Source organism: Vombatus ursinus, unplaced genomic scaffold (genome assembly GCF_900497805.2).
Source record: "Vombatus ursinus unplaced genomic scaffold, bare-nosed wombat genome assembly UNPS02014799.1, whole genome shotgun sequence".
NCBI classification, from domain to species: Eukaryota; Metazoa; Chordata; class Mammalia; order Diprotodontia; family Vombatidae; genus Vombatus; species Vombatus ursinus.
In genome coordinates, this window is record NW_020954577.1 from 22,153,943 (window position 1) to 22,168,467 (window position 14,525).

Genomic DNA, 14,525 nt, shown 5'->3' on the forward strand with positions numbered 1-14,525 from the left:
CGCCCGCGCCCTGGGGCAGTGCGGGGAAGGCTGTGCCCAGCCCTCGCCTCCTCTGCGGGCACTTCCCATCGCGCCGCTCCTCCTCTTCGCCTTCCTTTCCTTTCCTTTCCTTTCCTTTCATCTCCGCATTCCCTGGAGCCCGGGCAGCCCCCGCGGGCGTTACTGCGCCTCCGAACCCCGGGGCACCGGGAGCTGCCTCGGTCCCCTTTTGCTCGTTCCCCCCCTACCCGTCCTCGCTGCGGTGCCCACCGGAGGAGTCGGGGACAGGGAAGGCAGGCACCCGGGAGGAAGGAGCCAGCGCGGCGGCCCCGAGGGGACCCAAGGGCTGCAGGGTGGGTACGGTGCGCTCTTGGCCCACAGCTGTGTCCCCAGCTCTGGACGTGCAGCCGCTCGGCGCCAACGAGAAGGAAGGACTTGTTGACCCCTGCCCGGCGTCCGTGTCTGTGCCAGTGCCAGGGAAGCCCGAGGGACCAGGGATCGATGAACCAAGTTGCTGCCCGGCTTCCATTTTGGTGCATCTCTCTTCGCTTCTCGGGGTGAGTAGAGGCGACCCCCGCACCCTCGGGGCCTTTCTCCAGGACCCTAGTCCCCCTCCTCTCCTCTCACCTCTCGGAGGCCTCGAGGCTCGGTGCTACTAGGGTCCGTGCTGAGGCCGCCGACGCTTAGGCGAAGGGTGCACCTACTGTGGGGATATGGGGTGACTGGTGGTCCAGGCTTCACTTAGGGTCGTGGAAGAGAAGCGACTCTTTAAAGCGAGGAGGGAGGCTAACTTAGGGGGAGTGCGTGCTCGGGGGGCCGGGGGACGGGGGATTGCCCTGCAGAGAAGGTTTACTCTGGTGGGGCGGGGGGAGGGAAGGAAGGGCCCTGGCCGAGGGGGAGCAAGGCTGCTGCTATGCCCGGCTGGCTCTTGCCTCCATCACGCCGCTGCGGCTTTCGAGGGACGCGAGCTACGCCGAGGCTGCGGGTGTCCGGGGGTCTCCCGGGTGCAGTTGCGGGACAGGGGACTGTCACTTCCTTTCCCGGAGCCGCAGTCTTCCTCTTCCTGGCTAGCGGCTCTGTTCCTGCAAGTGTCTCTCCAGTTCTAAAGGCTTAACTTCAGGGCTTTTAAATTGTGTTGCGGGTGGGGTCTTACTCTGGGAGGATGAGTCCCAGGGTTTCACTTCCACCTCCTCCCCTCTCCCCTCCGTCATGCTAATGTGCTGCCCAAAGAGTTGAAACTCCGATAGGTAGGAGGCGCCCCTCACCCCTCCCACCCCGATCTTCTACCTTTGCCCCTGCGAGAGAACTAAGGAGGAAGCACCTGAAATATCGTGGATTTAAACGTACACCATTTTCATATCAAAGAGCAGAGACAAAACGTAAACAACCAAACTGTCTTCTCACAACCTGTTTTCTTCGGATTATTATTATTATTATTGTTTTTGTTATTATCATCATTGTCTTCTGCTTGGGCTTTCGGTACATAGGGTGTTTCACTGACTTTGATTTAGTTTAAGGATTATCCACTGTCTCCTTCTCCCACTTAAGGAAAAATCTCTCGTTTTTGCCAAGTGCTAGGTTAGCATTTCATTGCAGGGGTAGACCCGAAATGGACTGCTGGGGAGGAGTAGCCCCAGGGGTGTGTGTTTGTGTGTGAAAGAAACCTTTGAGTGCCCTGCGGATGTCCATATCATCAATGCTGTTTTCCTGTATTCCCCTGTCAATTCTTGGTTCGTGGTTCTATTCTCTTCCTCTTAGCATCCCCAGCCCCCTTTCCCCTCTCTTCCAACCCTTAGACCTTTTATTTCCAGACTCATAAAACAGTAGCCCTGTTTGTTCAAAGCGATTAGCCGCCAGCTGTTTGGATTTCTGTGATGGTGACTTTCTTAGTGCTGGTGTTTTAAGAAAGCTCCACCTCCCTTCTTTTAAATAAAGCCCTGACTTTGGATTAACTTCTGAAAGTGTGTGAATGTGTTTGGAACTGAGTCCTTTCTGCCAGAAGCACAGTGCCTGGTTTGTATTTGTATAAGCTTAAACACATAGGTACACATTTCTCTGAAGCCAAATTGTTTGCCTGCATACTAAGTTTAAAAAAAAATGCACTCAAACTCCCGTGTGATTAGAATTTATTTTGAGAATTGCTGCAGGTTCCTTGGTGAGGTGGAAACCCGATCTTCAATCTAGTATTGATGATGAGCTTTTAAAAAATCACTTTGCTCTAGAGAGCCTCAGCCTACTTTAGTGCTTCTGTGCATGGCCGTGAGCTGTGACTTGTTCCTGGAGTTCGGCTTTGCTTGTGTCTCTTCCTTCCTTTATCCTCTCTGACCTTCCTTTCCAAATCCCAGTTCTTCCCCTTAATTTGGAAATTTACTAATTTTGGAAAGTATCTTGGGCTGGATTAGAGATTGCAGTTTAAAATCACACTAACAGATACAGAAGGAGAAGATGAGGTAGTTCCCCCTCCACCCTGCCCCCAAATCACAATATCTTAGAATGCTCATCATTAGACAGGCAGCCTCTGAGAAGAATCTGAAGTATTTTATTTCCTTTCATCCTTTTTTTCTGATCTATCTCTATAGCTATGCCAGTGTTATTCTGTTTAATTCTTTTCCACCTTTGTAGGATGGGGCTTCTATGGCATGGGTCTCAAATATTCTAATTAAACAGTAAGCATTTATTAAGCACCTATTACATTCTAGTCACTGAAGATACAATTACAAAGAAAGAAACAATTTTTACTCAAGAAAGCTTTTGAGGAATAAGGTGTTATGTATTCTCTTACAAGTAAGAACCAGCCATTTAAAAATTTTCTTTCTCAAATCTTCTGCATTATTCCACACTACCTCTTACTTCACATATATTCTTAACTAATCAACAAGTATTTTGCATTCATTCACCATGTGCCAGGCACTGTAGAGTCAGAGAATGAAACAATCCTTGATATCTAAGGGAGCAAATTTCCTTGAGAGGTAAGGATGTTCTCCTTTGTGCAGTTATTAAAGTGTGAGTCTCTCTCATTTTGGCCCTACAAGTAAGCACTGTAGGGACTTGATCATTCAATGCATCTATTTCTCCATGTGCAAAGCAAGAGCCATTCCAATCCAGCTACCACGAAGGGTGGTGAAGAATCTGCTGTGGAGCTGTCCAACAGCTCCAAGGACGTGAATCCTAGACCAGCATTCATTCTTGCTACTGCTATTGCATGTTCTAGTCTAGCTGATTTTCCCATCACTTCTTCTGGCATCTGGTGAACTGCCCCTTCCCAATTCTGTTATTAAAATATCCTCTGCTTCAGGAATCCCATAGAAGAAAGATCAGTGGACACTAGAGTGCCCAGGGAAAGCTTCAGACTTCCAAGCTCAGCCTTGAAGAACTGGCTAGGCAGAGAGGAGAGAGGGCATTCCATGTTTGGGAGGAGAGATCTATCAAGTTCTAGCCCTGGCCCCTAGCCTAATTCCAAGAAAAGCCAATGCTTATGTGTGAGGGATAAAAAGAAGCCAGGATTATACTGGATTAAGAGCCCTACTATCACTCCACTTTTGGAAAGGGGGACTATGACAAAGAAGATCCACCCAGAAGTCAGATATTAATGCTTATGGTGTTTCCACAAATACTCTGCCTATTTCTCAAAAGGTAAGAAAAGAAAACTTGTATTTCTAAATGGGCATATAAAATTTTCCATGAGTAAATGTAACTCAAAAAACAATAAATAAAAACACACGTGCATCCAGATTCCTATTCAAAGGACAGCCTCAGAGTGTGCTTGATACAACCAGAGAAAAGGTCAACAATTGAATGACAAATGGGACTGTGACAGGACTTGGAGACTTCTCTTAGAGTTATCAACCAGTCAATCAACAAGCATTTATTAAGTGTTTATAATGTACAAGGCTATGTGATAAATGCTGGGGATATAAAGAAAGGCAAATCCCACAAAAATAGTTCCTGCCTTCAGGGGGATTACTGCGTGTGTGTGCATTATGAAACAAATGACAGCATATATGCAAAATACTTTGCAAACTGTAAAACATACATAAAAACATAAGTTCTAAACAACCTGGCATCCAGCTCCAATGAGGGCTAAAGGGACCCATCTACTTTGGTTTCTTTACTCCTCAAATAGCACTGACAGTCAGAACCACTTATTTTGGTCCTTAGATATTTTAGGACTTTGTGATCTGGGATTTCCTCCATGGATACACTCCTTCCTCATAAGCAGAGTATAAGACTTCCATGACCTCCTCGGTAGAGAGTCTTCAGCAGCTACCATGGCCATCAATTGGGTCACCTTTGGCCAGACTAATGGAACTTCTCCAAACATTGCTCCTGGTTCTGCTTTCCAGTTCTGGACAGAATCAATTGAACACCTCTTCCACATGATGTTCCTTTGAGTATTTAAAGATGGCTATTGTATCCTCCGTGCATCTCCTCTTCTACAGGTCAAGAATTTTCCAGTTCCTTTAATCTATCTTCATGTAGCATGAACTCAAGGCTCTTCATCATCCATGCCTGGTATTCTGAACACTCCTTAGTGTTTCTCAATTTCCTTCTTATACTTTGTCATCTGGAACTAATCATGTGAGGTCCGACAGGGGTAGATATGGTGGGACTATTTATTACCTCCTTGTTCCTAACAGCCATGCCGATTATAATGTGGCCTAGGTTGATTTTTATAGTCACCGCATCATTGACTCATTCTAAGCTTGTGCTCTACCCAACTCCCCAATTTTCTTCAGATAACTATGCTTCAGATGACTATGCTTCCCCAATGGCACACCTCTAAAGCTGATTTTTTTGAACCTAAGCGTAAGATTTTAAATTTATCTCTATTGAATTTCATCCAAATGGATTCAGCACAAATGCTCTAGTCTGGACTATAGAGAGAATTTTCTGGATTCTTACCATCAGAGATTATCCATTAGCCATTCTTGACATCTTTGAGTCATCTGCAAAATGTGATGATGTTCATATATCATATATATATATATATACATATATACATATATATATGAAATTGATACCATTACAGAGTAATATAGATTTTTTCCCCATTTTTCCTTCCTCTTCACCATTTTACATTCTTTGAGGAAAAGGGCTATGTCCTAAACTTTGAGTATATTTTCAATCATACCAGTATGCTAAGTCAATAAACATTTACTAAGCACCCATTATGTGCCAGGCTGTGCTAAATGCTGGGGATAGAAAGAAAAGTAAAAGACAGTCTCTGCCCTCAAGAAACTCACAGTCTAATGGAGGAAAGATATGCAAGCAATTATGTAAAAACAATATATATACAGGGTAAATTGGAGGGGGGAATCAAGAGAGGGAAGGCACTAGCATTAAGTTACATTGGAAAGACTGCCTGCAGAAGGTGGGATTTGAGTTGGAACTTGAAGGAAGCCAGGAGGCAGAGATGAGAAGGGAGACCATTCCAGGCTTGGGGAAAATAATCATGCCTGGAGTCACTAGATAGAGTATCTTGTTTTAGGAACAGCAAGGATACCAGTGTCATGTAGTAGGATTTCAGTAAATACTGGCCCAATTTATTGGAAGAAGTTATAACCGTGGCTTCTGTTTTAAGCAAGAAATAAGCATAGCTTTGGGAGAAGAAAGAGACCAACAGTTACAGGCTAGATTCAGTCTCCTTTTGAGTTATCTGAAGGTACCACTCTCTTGGAGGGTTGGTGAGAGAAAAGGAATAAGCATTTATTAAGCACCTGCTATATGCCAAGCACTGTGTTAAGCTCTTTACAAACATAATCTCATTTGAGCCTTATAACAACCCTGGGAGGTAAGTGCTATTCTTATCCTCATTTTACAATTAAGGAAACTGAGGCAGATAGCGGTTCAGTGACTTGCCCCTAGGGTTACCCAACTAGGAAGTATCTGAGGCTGGATTTGAACTCCATTCTTCCTGACTTTAGGATGAACTCTCTATCTGCTTCACTATGTAGCTGCCCCTAGATCATGCCAGAGGTAGGGTAGTCAGGGAGAACTGGAAAGAGGACAAGTTTGGGCAGTGCAGAATTAGAACTGAATATTTGGGTGTCCTCCTTGTGGCTCAAGAAGGGAAACAGACCTGAGCCTTCACTTTTGCTGCCAATGGAGAGTGTAACAGGATCATTCCCAAGGGCATAGTATAATTCCTCTGCATACCAGCACTAAATATTCCTGTGCTCTGAAAGAAATGTAATACCAGGTAAAGGAAAGAAAAGACACAGAAAAATCCCATTAGAGTGTGTTCCACAGTCTTATTCCTTCCTTTTATTGAACTTATATTTTTTTTGAACTTAGATTTTTAAGCCTAGCTGAGAGTTATACTTAAACAATTTTTTTTTCATTCATTTGATATGTCTTTGGTTCAACATCTACCAAAACCCTACTATGGGCAAGGAATGATCTTGACATCTTTGAGTCATCTGCAAAATGTAATGATGTTCATATATCATATATATATACATATATACATATATATATGAAATTGATACCAATACGGAGTAATATAGATTTTTTCCACATTTTTCCTTCCTCTTCACCATTTTACATTCTTTGAGGAAAAGGGCTATGTCCTAAACTTTGAGTATATTTTCAATCATACCAGTATGCTAAGTCAATAAACATTTACTAAGCACCCATTATGTGCCAGGCTGTGCTAAATGCTGGGGATAGAAAGAAAAGTAAAAGACAGTCTCTGCCCTCAAGAAACTCACAGTCTAATGGAGGAAAGATATGCAAGCAATTATGTAAAAACAATATATATACAGGGTAAATTGGAGGGGGGAATCAAGAGAGGGATCAAGATCTTAAAAAGAATGATGTGAACCTTGCCTTCAGGGAACTTGCAATAGTAATGATACTAGAAATTTATAAGACATTGTAAGGTTTGCAGACGGTTTCACTTATGTTGGTATTTGATCCTCAAAATAGCCTTGGATGAGAGGTGGTACAGATCAGTCAGTGAACAAATGAGCATTTATTAACTGATTCTTATGTTCCAGATACTGTGATAATTGCTGAGGATCCAAATAAAGGCAAAAACAGGTCTGCCTTCAAAAAGCTTACATTCTAATGAGAGGAGACAATATACAGATAAGATATGTACAGTGTAAATGGTAGAAAACCTCAGAAAGAAGGCACTGGTATTGAAGGAGACCCAGAAAGCCTTCTTGTAGAAGGTGGCATCTTAGTTTGATGGAAGTCAAGAGAATGCACATTATTCCCATTTGACAGATGAATACAATTAAAGTTCTGAGAAGTTTCAGTTCTTGAAGCCAGATCCTCTGACTTCATCTCACTTTCTGTTATACTTAGGAAAGAAGAAAGACCTTAGTTTAAAAAGGCCAAGGTCTCTCACTGCATCCTGGGCCATTGACAGTCATCTTGAGTTATGTCTTGCCATTGGACTCCAATGACTCTGGAGGAGAGAGTGAGGCTGATGATTTTGTACAGCTCTGCCTCACTTAAATCCAATTCACTCAAAAGTCAAAACATCACCCTCTTCATGTCATTGGTCCTCTTCAAGAATGAAGGATGAACAATCTACACATAGATATTATATAAAACAATGTGTGTAGGAGAGGCTAGTAGAAAATTGAAGTGAGACATATAAGGAGAAGCAGTTCAGCTCCGCCTGGAAGGATCATGGAAAGCTTCATTGCAGAGATTACCATGAATTGGAAACTTGAAAGATGTTTAGAAGATGTAGAAGGAAGAAACTGCATTCTAGGCACTGCTATCTTCAAAGCACTGAAGTAAATGTAAAGAAGAATCACGTGTCTGTCTTTGAGGAGTTTCAGTCTAATTGGGGAGATCCCATTTATGTCCATATGATAGTTAAATATCAATAGATATAAAAATAAGTTTGATGGGAGTCAGGAGAATGCACATTATTCCCATTTGACAGATGAATACAATTAAAGTTCTGAGAAATTTCAGTTCTTGAAGCCAGATCCTCTGACTTCATCTCACTTTCTGTTATACTTAGTAAAGAAGAAAGACCTTAGTTTGTGCAGAGCTGCACAAGTCTGCAAAAATGCCCAATGAGTGCAACAGACAAAGTGCTAGAAAAGGAATTCAGAGGGATTAGAGATGCCCATAGGTTGGGATGCTCAATGAAAGTTTCATGGAGCAGCTAGGACAGGAGGCAGCCATTAAAGCAAGGTTAGAAGTATGAGAGGTAGGGAGTACAGCATAAACAATGGTGTGTTCAGGAAGGAGCCATTTCATTACAGTGATATATTTCAAGTAGGAGATTCACAAAGGGGAGTCATTTAGCACTTTCCAAACCTTAAAATGCTATACAAATGTGAATTTCATGATTATGTTTGATGTGTCTCAAATCACAACTCTTTGGAATATTCAGAGTAAGTGTTATCCCTATTTTACAGATGAGGAAACTGAGGCTCAAAGAAGTTGACTTTCTCCAACTCTCCTCTGCCCAATATCTTGGTGCTTATAATCCTACCATTAGAAAACCTTTCATTCCCAAGCAGTGATAATAATAGTTAACAGTAATTTAGTGCTTACTATGTTCCAGGCACTGTGCTAAGAGCTTTTCAATTCTGATCTTATTTGATCTTCACAACAACTCTTCGAGGTAGGTGTTATAATTATCCCCATTTTACAGATGAGGAAACTGAGGCAAACAGCCATGAAGTGACTTGCCCATGGTCAATAGCTAGTAAGTGTCTGAGATTGGATTTGAACTGAAGTCTTCCTGACTCCAGGCCCAGCTCTCTGTCCACTCATCCATGCTCAGGCTCTTCTCTTCATAATGCAAATTATTGTTCATCCTTTATTTCAAAGAGAATACTGATATCGTGAGGTTATGTCTTGACTAATTTGTGAATTAGGTATAAAGGAGGCAGAGCTGCACAAAGTCATCAACTTCACTCTCTCTTCCAGAATTAAGAAGTCCAGTGGCAAGATAAAAATCAAGAAAACTGGCAATGACCCAGGATGAAGCAGATGACCTTGGGTCTTTGGTGTTTGAACAAGCTCTAAGCTCTCTACAGTGCCTTCTTCAGCTGCCTTCATGATCACTAGGCCAAATATTCCTTTGGAATATAGTATTTAGTCATCGACCCATCCTGTGGATGATTTCATTAGATCACATTCAGAGGAACAGGATGGGAAATGGAGAATAGATGGAGAATATACACTGGACACAGTGATAAGCCTGGCTTTAAAATTTTGCCAATTTTTTTGACCCAAATTTTCCTAAAACACCTAAATGTGGAGAGCTTGACACTCTACCCCAAAATGAAAACTTTATTTTTTCTATGGATTTCAGTTGTATAGGTTATTTCTTCCTTTTACCTTGGGTCATTAGGAATTAGATGTATTTCTACTACATATAGAGTGGGGAAACCATAAAGATTTGGTGATTTATGGCAAGGCTCTAGGAATATGGTGGACCTTCTCCTGGGAAGAGGAAGGCATACATTTTACTCAGAGGGCTCAGAATTAAATTTGACAAAGCAGACAAATGAGGTGAAGAATTCAGGTACAATCATGGGAAACAAGGATGTCTCCAGGACACAAAAGCTGGAGCTATTCATTGTTGCAGATTTTGTGGTAATTATTTATCAATAGTCTGTTCAGAAAAAGAGATTTCATCAATGAAAAGGAGGCAACTGTGATGTAAAGGGACAGGCAATCAGTCAATGAGCATTTATTGATCACCTCCTATATGCAGGCCCTGTGCTAAGTTCTTGGGATACAAAAAAAGGCAAAATGATAGTCTCTGCCCACAAGGAGTTAACAATCTAATGAGGACACCGAATTTATAACGAGACGATCTGAGTTGGTATCTAATCTTTGCCATTTACTATTTGTGTGCTATTGGTCACATCAGCCCATTCTCCTCTACCTTAGTTTCTTCATCTGTGAAATGGGGAATTCACCTTCTAGGATTATTGTAAGAATCAAATGAGAAATTATGTAAACCAAGTTAAGTATTACAACATTGTCTCTTCTTTAACAGTTGACATTTATAAAGTGTGTAAAGATCTGAAACGCTCCTCTCATATTTTATCTTTTAATTTTTATAAAACCCTGTGAAATAGGTCCTATGGGTATCCATTTAAATATTTGAATGGATATCTCTAATTAAGAATGAGGAGACTGAGGTTTACACAGATTAACTCACTTGCTCATGGTCATAACAATAAGGGTAAGAAGCATGATTTATCCCCAAATCTCAAATCTAGTGTTCTTTGTACTACCTTTGATGATGATTCTAGCTCACATTTATATTGCATTTTAAGGTGTGCACAATGATTTTATTACAGAAGTGGCACAAGATGGGTAGAATAAGTATGATAATTGTCACTGAATAATTGAAGAAATTGAGGCTCAGAGGTGGCTTATGCCTATGATTAGGGATTATCACTAACGTGATTCATTGGAAAGAGTAATAGATTTGGAATAAGGAAACTTGTATTTGGAGTCAGGAGACCTGGTTTCAAATCCCAGCTCTGGTACTTATTATGTAACCAACACTGGCAATTGTATAGTAAAAGATTATACACACACACATGCACACACATATACATACATATATAAATATATATACATATACACATACACACACGTATATAATTTATCTATATATAGTAAAATAATATGATATAGTGCTATATACAGGAAGGCAGCATGTTTCAGTGGGAAAGCAATCATGGGTTTTGATATCAATTCTTGGTTCAAATATTGCCTTTGTCACTTTACCTATGTGACCTTAGGTAAGTCACTTAACTTTGCTGGATGTCAATTTCCTAAAAATTGGCAGGTTGGACTAGATGGCCTCTAAGTTTCCTTCTACCTCTCATCCTATTATTCCATCATCCTGATGTACAGAGACATATTGTGGCAAGGTAGATCGAGGGCTAGCCTTGGAGTCAGGGAGATTTGGGTTCGATTCCTGCCTTTGACAAAATCTAGTATTGTGTGACTTCTGGCAACTAATGATTGATCAGTGCTCCGGAAACTCTCTAATACTCTAAGTTATAGAGAATTATAAACTTTTATTAATGGATAAAGTTTCTATACCTGGAGTTTACTACCTTTATGAAATATCAGATCAGGAGCTTTCCTCCCTCCCTAAAAGAAAATATATGGTAATGCAGCATAAACATCAGGCACTTCACTATGATTCATCTACTAAATTACAGAGATTTCAATCTCTGTTGGTGAAAAGAGTTTCAATATCTATGAAACCACAGATTTTTGATGTATTTACCTTTAGAATAATAATTAGTATTAATAGTTCACTGACAATGACTTTGAGAGGCTCCTCTGTGAAATGTTTCATATGCTGTGATTTATCTCATTTTTCAGTGTGAAAATTATTTTTATAGATTTAAATGATCATTTTTCAGTTTCAGATGCTGAGAATCTGGAGAAATTTCACAGAAAAATGTAATGAAACCTAAGGGAAAAAATATCCTGGCCCCAAGGCATAGGCAGGTGCCTCCACTTAGCTGCATATAATTCCATCTATATAGAACTTTACTCAGGTCCCTCATCAGACCTTTGCCCCATCTCCCACCTAAAAGGACTTAAAAAAAAGTCTTGTGTGATCAAGTCTCCATTCCATTTTGTTGCTATTTCTCATTGCCCATGTTGGTATAGATTTAGAGAATTTAGCCTAGACAGTGTGTGTGTGTGTGTGTGTGTGTGTGTGTGTGTGTGTGAGAGAGAGACTCCGTATGTGAGAGAGAAATAAAGATATATAGAGGAGGGAGGGAGAGAAAGAAAGAGATCCTGATCCTTTTATCTAAAGCGCTTTATGTACAGAAATACTCAGATTAATTAGAATGCTCATGAAAGAAGGCAGTATTCTAGTTTGATTTAATTTTCTGGTTAATAGAAAATTAATAAGAAAACTTTTTCCTCTCACTTGTTTGCTTCTAACCTGCTGGCCACTGTCCTGGAGGCCACACTTCTGCTTCAGACTCTCTGGAACAGTGGCCTCAGTGGAATATTTCTTTGATGCTTCCCAATCCTGCAGTGCTTCAGTGATCTTTCTGAATGTAGGAACACAGGAGAAGAGACTTAGAACCAGAATTAGAACTAGAAAATTAGAATTAGAAAAGACTTAGAACCAGCTGTCTAGTCCAATGCCTTAATTTTGTAAATGAGGAGGCATAGGGCCAGAGAGATGTGAAGTATCTTGCATAAGAACACTTGACTCATAAACAGAAGAGTGAGGAGAATTTGAACTCAGGTCCCCTGGCTCCAAAGTCATTGCTCTTTAGGCTCACATGGCGATGATCTTTTCTTGTGTTTTGCCTCATTCTCTTGGAAATAACGTAGAAAAAAAATCAATGGTTAATATAGGGTTCGATTCACTTGAGTTACATATATGCATGTATGTATGTATGTATCACAAACTTACAGGGTTTAATTATTTTCAATGCAATCTAATCCAACAAGCATTTATCAAGCATCTAATCTTTGTCAGGAACTAGGCTAGATTCTGGAGGTACAAAAACAAATACCTCAAGGACCTCTCAGAAAGCTTAAGTTCTAATCAAAGTGTTGTTTGGCAAACGTATTCTTCTAACAAAATTTCATCAACATTGCCTTTGCATGCTTTCTATGTCTATCTGCATGACCACTCTAATTACTCATTAGGTAATATTTCCCAATAGGGCTTCCTTATTTATATCCACTCAACTACCCCCCCCCCCCCCCGGTAATATCTCTAAACAGGTAAATAACATGACAGACTTTCAGGTCACTGGCTTTCTTTGCTAAGATCATAGGAGATTTCATATATTTATTTAAATGAATTAAAGTGACAATCAGAGCAGCTAGGTGGCAAGGCAGAGTGCTGGGCTGGGCCTGGAGTTGGGAAGACTCATCTTCTTGAGTTCAAATCTGGCCTCAAACAGTCACTAACTGTGTGACCCTGGGCAAGTCACTTAACCTTGTTTGCTTCAGTTTCCTCATCTGTAAATGAGCTGGAGAAGGAAATGGCAAACCACTCCAATATTTTTTTTTTGGCCAAGAAAACCCCTAATGGGGCCATGAAGAGTTGGACACACCTGAAACCACTGAACAACAGAAATAATAATATGCATTTACATGGTGAAGTTATGGTTACTCAATGTTTTACATGTATTTTCAAATTTGACCTCTACAAAAACTTCATGAGATTTGCATTGTATCATCGAGCCAGTTTTAGAGAAGAGGAAAAGCTAAGTGGTTTGTCCAAGGTCATGTGATTAGTAAGAGAGGGAACTGGAACCTAGGTTTCCCTGACTCCAAGTCCAATGTTCTTTCCACTGTATCATACTTGTAACATGGAAAACATTGTGCTTCTTAATCTCAATGTGTCTGAGATCTTATTAATTTGGGTTCTTCTTCCAGTGGTGCAGGTCCTAACCCTTCCCAATTGAATTGAATTGAAGTTTTTTCTTTTCCATGTCCTTCCATGAGTTCTTTTTTGAGGATTCACCCAACATTCTGGTGACTTTCTTTGGTGTCTTTGAACGTTTCCTTGGACAGTAGATCAGTCAACAAACATTTATCAAGTGCCTACTGTGTGCTAGACGCTGTGCTTAGTGCTGGGGATACAAAAAAAGAGTCAAAGATATCCTACAGTCTTGAGGTGCTCACCATTTAATGGAATACCACTGCAGCACTTAGGCTATCTGTATGTCATCTTTCCATCTATTCATATATCTATCAATAATCATTTATTAAGTACCTTCTGTATACCTTGCTCTGTGCTGGGTACCGAGAAAGCACACAAAGAATGAAACAGTTCCTACCCTCAGGCAGCTTATATCCTAATATCATGTTTCACAACTCATTCACCTACTTTTCCTATTAAAGATTTCTGGATTATACTCCACTTTTTTCATGCAAGTTGTCTGTGGTCACGTGCCATCCCTCATCTCTCCATCACCCTTTGAATCACACTATGTATGAAATCTTCCTTGTGTGCATGATCATGTGATACTTTACTGTCACATCAATATAAAGACTGATATAATAGATATTTTTAATAGCAGAGAGTAAAATATACCTCCAAGTCTCAAACTGCCTTTGCTAGTGAAATTTCCTATATTATAGGAAAGAAAAATTTGTAATTTAACTAATAGGGTACATGCCTTTGAAACTGATATAATCTCTTGAAGTAATTCAGTAAGAAAAGCCTAATGGCATTGTAATGTGAGCAAATGGATCTGAAAGTAGTTTTAAATTAAGCATAGAATTATTAAATTGACTTAAGGTCTAATGTGCCCAACTTATGCATGTTTTGTTCAAAGAATGGGATGAGATTAGGGAACCTCAATCATTTGAGATCAGTGGAATCTATCAATGCACATGCACTTATTAGGAGTGTCATATATTGAAATAAAAATTTTAGAACATTGAATTCAACCAAGCTCAAGTCTCTTGTTTAACAAGATGAAAAGTGAACTTACTGTGTTAGCACAAAGTAATAGGGCCAAGTATAAAGACTTGATCTGTAATTTCATTGGTAAGAAGAATTCCCTAGAAAAGAAATTCCTGCTACCAATGTAATTCAGTTT

The 14,525-nt window shown here is 40.4% G+C and overlaps 1 protein-coding gene across 2 annotated transcripts in view; it reads left to right on the forward strand.

Moving 5' to 3' along the window:
- The first annotated feature begins 340 nt into the window (after positions 1 to 340).
- The window catches only part of MYRIP (myosin VIIA and Rab interacting protein), a 421,897-nt gene continuing 407,712 nt past the window's right edge, over positions 341 to 14,525 (forward strand). For both annotated transcript variants that reach the window (XM_027872431.1, XM_027872432.1), the window contains exon 1: positions 341 to 536. The gene's annotated coding sequence lies outside the window, so the exon portion shown is untranslated. The remainder of the gene's footprint in view (positions 537 to 14,525) is intronic.